Genomic DNA, 8335 nt, shown 5'->3' with positions numbered 1-8335 from the left:
GATAGGACAGATATGAATTCAGACAAGGATAGTAATAATTATAATAACTATAATTATTATATAAAAGGTATAATAATAATAATAAAGAAATTACAGAGTAAAAACATGTTAAAAAAGTGACAGTATAAGTTAAAATGTAAGGTGTTTACATACATATACAGTTCAGCCTGTCCTCCTACCAAAAACGACCATATAGGCCGATTGTTCATGCCCTTATTACGAGCCAGAGACACGTTTTAAAGTGTATGTTGTTTCTTACACGACCACTAGAGGTGCTCTAGTGGTCGTGTATGAAACAACATGCTCCCGGCCCGTTCATTGCAAACGCCCCGGAGGGACGTTTATTCACAAATAACCCTCTCTGGAAAATCCTAAATTGTGGAATAGTTGGGCCATTAAAATGCTTTTTGATTCGATTTATGGCGAGAAGTGTATATTGTACTCTTAGAATCCACATCCAGTCGATGTGTAGGATCTATAGTTTGATAGATATTACGAAGATGATTTGAGGTCTCGCCAGGATAACGTGTAGGCAGTGGCGTTTCTATATGTGCCAAAGTGGTGGGGCACAACAAACTTAGATGTCTATATATAAGCTTCTGCAGTGAGGTTCATGGCTGGTGAGGCACTGGCACTGACTCTTCAGGTTTACAATATTTTGACCTAAATCAAAATATAATATTATTTTCAAAAGCTTTTTTTGTCTGATGCTTCGATTAATTTTAACAGACAGTTCAACAGAAGGATACCCAAAAAATGTAATTTTATCATTTAAATATTGAATTGTTCTCTCTTAGTAAGATCCCATTTTCAATAAAATGGTGGTCTTACCTTGACTTGAAGATGAAGTCCATTTGCCTATCCTTCTGGACAAAAATCTCTATTACTTTTTTGTAAAAGTCCTCCCTATCTTCTTGTAGTTTCAAAAGTCTATCATAAATCTAATCGATAGATTTATGATTCGAAAATGATAAAAGTAGGGTAGACATGTGGATATTATCCGGCTGAACAAAACGTGCATTTATCTAACAGCTACGTTTCACACAGATCTTATTTTTAGCTATTTTCTAAAATCCTATGGAGAAATCTCATTGCATTTTTGTCGAGGGAAGCCATGCGCAGCTTACTTCCTGGTTTTAGGACGCGTCTCTCTCCTCCTCTTCACACACCACACTTTTCGCGGCACACGTACTTACAGCCAATCAGCTCTGAATGATGTGAGATGACGTATGGTGGGGATGGCAGCTCTATGCCCCTATGGTCATTATTTTGTTGCCACACACATTAAATAGGACAATACTCTGAGCATGCACAGTGTAGTTTTTACAGTCACCGTTCACTTAGACAGTGAGAGGGAGGGGCATGATCGGGTTTTGTTCCACATGGCTCTAAACAGCTCAATAGGCACACACTGTAGACACTAATTAGAAGAACACATACTAAAACAGCAATGTCAAGACGAATCAGATGATTAAACATGATCTTAAAATATATTTTATATATATTTTATTTTTTGCATGTTGTTGTAATCATTATTTTAATACTTTCTGCTGACACTAATGACCAGTCGCCACTGCGTGTATGCAGCTTCCATGTAAAGTTAGCGTGGGTGAAAATAGTTTTTCCTTTCTCGAAGTTTTCCTAATAAAACCGGAAGTATTCCCCACACTGTCAAATGATTACACAGTGATATCTGCATTACCCATCCACTAAATAACATCAGTTTATCCTTGTTAATTACACAATATTGATTGGTTTAAATGGTGTACAATGCTTTTGTGTTTTTAACCTTCGATTCAGAGAAACAAATAGTTTTTTAGGAGTTTAGACACTACCGTTTCCGAAGACACTACACTACCCAGAATCCCCAGCTATCGTTTGGGACTACAACATCCGCCTTGCTTTACAAACCCAGTGGTTAGTCCTCAAGCCCTGTGATTGGATGTTGGAGTGGCAGTGCGACAAGGTTACGCCAAGCGTCAAACAGCTCTATGAAATGGAATGGAACCACGGCTGACTATCCAAAACTGGAATAGACCTATCGCTAAGCCACGCCCCCTTTGAAAACTCGGACAAACAAAGCCGACCGTGAATGACTGTTGACAATTGCCGCGGGGGGAGTTCAAGTTCAATTGTCAGATTTACCACAGCAGGTAATAGACCTGTTTTTTAAAGATGACACAAATATTTAGTCTAGAAGCAGACAGAGAGGGTTACAGTATGCAGTGGAAAAGTACGTTCATGAGATACAAATGTACAGAAAATAAACCATTAGAATCGAGGCCAAATGCTACCACTCGGAACTGAAAAGTGAGAAACCCCACAGGCTCTGTATCAATGTTGCTGATGACAACACCATCATGGAGCAGTGTTTGTATTGCAGGGTAAGTAATTTCTAACACATTATTACCTTAGACCTCCATGGTGATGCAAGCATTAGCTATAGATAACGTTAGCTAGCTAGCTACTCTCAAACATTACTTACAGTTGATTTGATTGAAGATTACAAGAACTATGACGATAATCCATGATTACTACTATTGCTGATATTTTAGTTTAGGCTAGTGGTCCAACGCGGTAAACGAGCTCTCTCACTCACCCGGTATACTGAGTGGGTGGGGCAGGGCTAAAGTCAGGCAGAGATTGGATTTGCATATGTCAAAGCCACTGTGTAGGCCAGTAGCTAGACCCGACAGCTGTGTCATTTATGTAACGTTAGTGACAGGCAGGCTACATTAAAGTATACGGTTGCACCAGGTTCAATGAGTAGCCTAGTCCCACTGCACTGGGGAGCTATATACAAGTAGCAGCTAGTACGAGCAGTGTTCTCAAACAGTAGCCTATTTATTTTCTCCCCTTCTCATTGCTGTTGAAACCATAGGGCACCAGGTTACTGTTCGCACGTCATTGGGCTCATGTACAGTTTAGACATTTCTCGTGCCCAAAATGAAGACACTGCCTCCTGTACAAGTCGGCCACACAGTGGCATAAACCCAGAGGGAAGAAGGTAGCAGGCCAGCCTATATCCTCTGCAGTGGTGGCAAAAGCCAAACTGAACCGCAAACGGAGACCAGTGATCCCCACCTACACTCCTAACAGGTAGTTTCAAAGCACAATAAAAACACAGATACATTTGGTAATAAAGGCAAAATGGTGCTCCTTCACAGTTTATCGAAAAAAAATGTTTGCACCGTCATGCAGTTTGATGTGAAAGAATAATAGCCTAGGCACAACATCAGATACATTTCTACAGTGAATAGTTAATACTATGCATAACACAGTTAACAGTAACATGTATCTTTCTGCCTTTAGTCAGGAGTCTGAGGAAATATATGAGACACTGAGAGGAATGAGAGGCACACCTATAAGCTACATCGTTAACCAGACCCCTATACAGGTATCAGTAGGTGGAAAGGACTACCCCATTGGTTGTGGCTTGAGCTATCAGGTAATGGTATTCTTGAGGATGCAAGGCTGGAAGTTAGACAGCATACTCACAACATACCAGATCTGGTTGATGTTTCTCAACCTTATGTTAGGGATCCTCTCTGACACGATTTTACATTTCTTTATCTTTGATATAGCACGTTCAACATGTATCCTGTGTGCAGCCACTTTTTTGTCAGGCAGACATCTGTAGAGGGCATCTGCATTTTTCCTCTGACGAAGGGTGGGATGTTTATTTCAAGTCCAATTTCGTGTAGGTCATTTTCAATTAAAAATCCTTTATCTACCATAAGCCCATCCCCTTCCTGCAGATAGCCATGTTTAAGCAGATTTTTCATTAGCTCAATAAAGTTGCTCTGCCTAACTATTTCTTTGTCAGACATAGATCCAGTGAAAAGAGTTGAACAAAATATTACAGAACCTTGTGGATCACATGCTATGAGGGATTTCAATGTGTTTGCAGACTTGTAGGTTGAGTAGCTTTGGCTCTGCAATACAAGTGAAGTTGGGGTTTGAATTTGTAACTCTGTACAGTCTAATATTGCCATCGTTGTAGGAAATTCCTCTGTATTTTCCTGGCATTTGTGCCATTATTATGTCTCTATGAGGCCATGCGGGTAGTTCCCCTAGAACTGTGAACATGTAGTCCACCCATGCGTTGAACAAAGTACCAACACTACGTTCATCAATCATAAATCTAAATGCCAAATCTTTTAAATCATGATTTTGTCTCAGTTTCATAAGAACAAGCAAGAGCTGCACACGCAGGGGCATTGTGTTAATTTGCCAATCAGTTCTGCTATATGTCAATAGGACTGAAGTTTGCTGTGCTGTTTCACTGCTAGGTATACTAAACACAGTACATAGATTGTTGAATTGATCATAAGTGAATCCAGTGGCATATTTGAAATAGGCTGGTACACGGCTGTGCTGCAAGACCTCTGGTGTTAATTAGGGATGCACGATATTGTTTTTTTTAAACCGATACCGATAACTTCCTGCTTCTCAAGACCGATACCGATAACCGATAATAATATATATATATATTAAATGTACCTGTAGTTTTTGCACACCTGGTGGTAAAAAAAAGACTAGTAGTGAGCAAATGACATGAGCATTACTACTATGAACAAAACAAAGCCAAGAACAGTTTTGACTCTCGTCAAGCGCCATCATTTCTATGATGAAGTTAGAGATCCTTTTAGCCCTGGGGTCGTCTCTGGCAAACTTCTTGCCTTTTTCAAAAGCCTCGTCGATTATTAAAAAAAAGCATCATTCATGGCATGCTCATTGGTGCATTAAAAACAATTATTTTCATCAACAAAGTGCATAGAGACATTACTCATCGTTCACCAGAGGTTCAACACATTATACCGTCGCACCAACATTACAGTGGCAGGTTGCTAAGCAGCTGCTCCCTTATCCTTGATTTGAACACTGCAGCACTCTCGGTTTCCTTAATATTGAGTGGTAGTTTGTTCCACTCCACTGCACCTCTATATCTAAATGACATTTGACCTATCTTCCTGTTGTGTTTAAGGGGACTACATTTCTCAGGCTTCCTCTTGTGTTGTGTGTGTGCAATCATTTCAAGGTAGTTGTTAAAATATGTTGGGGCTCTCCTGTTTAAAATCTTGTGGACCATCCCTAGCTGTAGTTGTTTGGCTCTGGCCTCCACTGGTAGCCAGTGGAGTTGTGTAAATTGAGTCCTCCCTATATGGGTTCTGGAATGTAGGCCTAATACTACTCTGATTAGTTTGTTCTGTGCTGTTTGGAGTTTATGTTGCAGGGGTTTGTTAAGGCTCCAGTACCATGAGCTGATGGCATAGTCGAAATGGTAGGGCTGGGCGATAAATCGATTTTATCGATTAACTCGAGTGTGTAGTTCACGTCGACTTGTTAAAATGAAAATCGGTTTTCTCTTCAACATCCGCCAACTTTTCCCTCTGGGCTCCCGTAGTTTGCCTCAGCCCTCCCCCCGCACAGTGCGCGCATTTACCAAATAGAGTGATACACATTACACAAACAACATGACAACGAGCAGGTAAGAACTTGTTCCAAAGAAAGGCACGGTGTCATCCGTTATTTGGAATTGGTTTGCGTTCGCGAGGTCAGATTTAGACCAGACAACACCCCGCTGCAAAGTATGTTTGAAGTCTGTTGCTACCAGTGTTGTGCTAGTTACTGAAAACCAGTAACTAGTTACCATTACTAGTTACTTCATGTCAAAAGTAACTCAGTTACTTTACTAGTTACTTACACCCAAAAGTAATGCGTTACTGTGAAAAGTAACGTTTTCGTTACTTGAAAAAAGGACTCCCATTAATGCCCTTATAGCCTTCCTTTCAGTACTGTTATTGCATTGGAGAATAATACAATCTGTATCAACTTGACATGCATTATATGCAATCTGGATTGCATCGATATTAGCTGGCTTTCCATTTTTGTATATTCTTTCTCCAGGTAGTTGGAAAAAGTTTTCCGTCCCATATGCCGTGTGCCGCCCGGACATGGTATCATGCTAACTAGCTCCCTGAAAGCGGGTGACTCCACTGTAGCAATAGCCTGCATGTGTTCTACAATATACCGTGCAATGGCTTTATCGACTTTTCCCTGGCTAGCAGTCCCTTGGTTACAATCCAGCCGCTGTTGCTTAGGTGGAGGTGGAGTGGCGTCGGCTGAGTCTCTGTGGTCTTAGCTACTAGCTTCGTCCCAGCATGTTGTTTTTGCATTTGTTTCAAGAGATTTGAATGACTGGTTTGGGCAGTAGATAGGATATTTGACCCGCCAGGACACAACTTACATTTAACTAAAACGTTCTTTTCTTTGTGCTCGACAAAAGTGAAATAGTGAGAATATCTCCAGGTGGAGAAACTAGACTTGAGCTCCGCCGCCGCCATGATAGTCTTGTTAGTAAACAACACAAACACGCCCACAGCCCGTCTCCGCATGTGACACAGGAAGTATCTAAGTACATTTACTCAAGTACTGTACTTAAGTACAGTTCTCATCTCTGTTCGCCTGGCTGTTGACTATCTAAAAAAAACTAACGGAGTAACGCACCATGTAGTAACGGTAACTGAGTTACTGAATTAAAAAAGTAATGCGTTAGAGTACTAGTTACTGCCAAAAGTAACGGCGTTACAGTAACGCGTTACTTGTACCGCGTTAGTCGCAACACTGGTTGCTACTAGCAAAGGCAGCAGTACGACAAATGTACTGCAGCACCTCAAACAAAAGCATCCTGCTGAATGGGAGAAATGTTCCGCGCAGCGGAATGAAAAAGACCGCGGCACTACAAGCACCTCACGCACAGCCGCCAAAATACAGTCTACCGTAACACAGACATTTTCAAACTGCATCCCATATAGTACTGCGTACCGGTACGCCGAACCGGTACTGGACTTGTAAAAAGTTTCGGTTCAAATCCGGAACGTCGGGAACCGGTACTTGGACTCGCAAAAAAAAACTAGCACTTACGTATATTCTGGTGTCTGTGGTTATTTAAACATTCCCTGATAAACGTTATTCAGCGTCAATAAATGAGTGCTAATCCCAGTGTGCTCAGTGTACAACATCACATGTCATTTCACCTTCGATTCACGGTTTGAAAACGTAGCATTTCACCACATGCTAATGCTAACCGGAAGTGAAGAATTTTCAGAATAAAAGTATTAAGTTAATAGTGTCAACTTCCGGTTTTTTTCAGAATAAAACTGATTTAAATTAAATAGTGTATTTAATTCAAAATTACGCCATATCAACATTGATTTTAATTTCTAAAAGTATGTATGTACATCACTATGTATGTAGTATACACTGTATAATGTACACATGTAGAGTTGTAGAAAATACATGGTGTACAGACAGTACAGTACACTCTGACTGTACAGTCAGTCACTACAGTGTAGCCTATACTGTATAGTAGGTGTGTAACAGTGTAATGCGTATAGTCTACTCTACACTCTACCTTTCAGCAACGTTTTAGGGATTTAGGCTCAGTCAGCTCAGGGACTGTTTGGTTACTTTAGTTTGGTAAATGAAATAAATGTTTGAACTTTGTAGTAGTTCACTGTAGTTGCTGTCATAAGTCATTTGTAGACTAAGTGGCAAAAAGTGTTTTTTTTACATTTGTACTTTATAGAGAAATGTAGACACAAGTTGGAAGGGAGCACAATAAACCTGATGAGTTTGAATTTGAGTTAATTATGAGTTCATTTTTAATTGATAATTAGCTCACAATAAGTTCATTTTAGTTACTCACACAACTTGACACAAGCCATGGGTTCAGGTCCGGACTTATAAGTCCGGACCTGAACCTGAACCTCTGGACTTGAGTCCGGACCTGAACCTGAATGTGAGTCCTGTCCAGGTACGCAGCACTAATCCCATATGACAAGAATTCGGCCCGCTGGAAAGCCATTACAGATGCGGTCGGTATGTATATAGCAAAGGATATGGTGCCAATATATCCTCCTGGGACCCAGCCCATTGAAAATGTCCACTGTAGTGGACATTTTGTTAACATGCATCTCCTTTTAATCTTTTGAGCTACTCTATCAATCCCTGATGTGCTGTACAGAAGACATCCTGATCTTTCCAGTGATATGTCATTGGTTAAATTTGGAACAATTACTTTGTCATCTGCATATGAATTGGGGGGGGGGGGGGGGAGAAAATCGATTTAAATCGTAAATCGGATTTTTTTGTGAAAAAATCGGGGATTTCTTTTTTTGGCCATATCACCCAGCCCTACGAGATGGCACCATTAATATGGATTCTGTCTTGCCTAGATGCGGTGACAACCTAGTGTCTGTTAGCCAGTTCTTTATACTATCAATGTTGTCAGCTAGGATGTCCTGTATAGGAGTGCTTTTCCCTAAAATGC

The sequence above is a fragment of the Gymnodraco acuticeps genome, unplaced genomic scaffold, assembly GCF_902827175.1.
Source record: "Gymnodraco acuticeps unplaced genomic scaffold, fGymAcu1.1, whole genome shotgun sequence".
NCBI lineage: Eukaryota > Metazoa > Chordata > Actinopteri > Perciformes > Bathydraconidae > Gymnodraco > Gymnodraco acuticeps.
The sequence above is the reverse complement of the archived record's forward strand: the minus strand, read 5'-3'. Positions refer to the sequence as shown.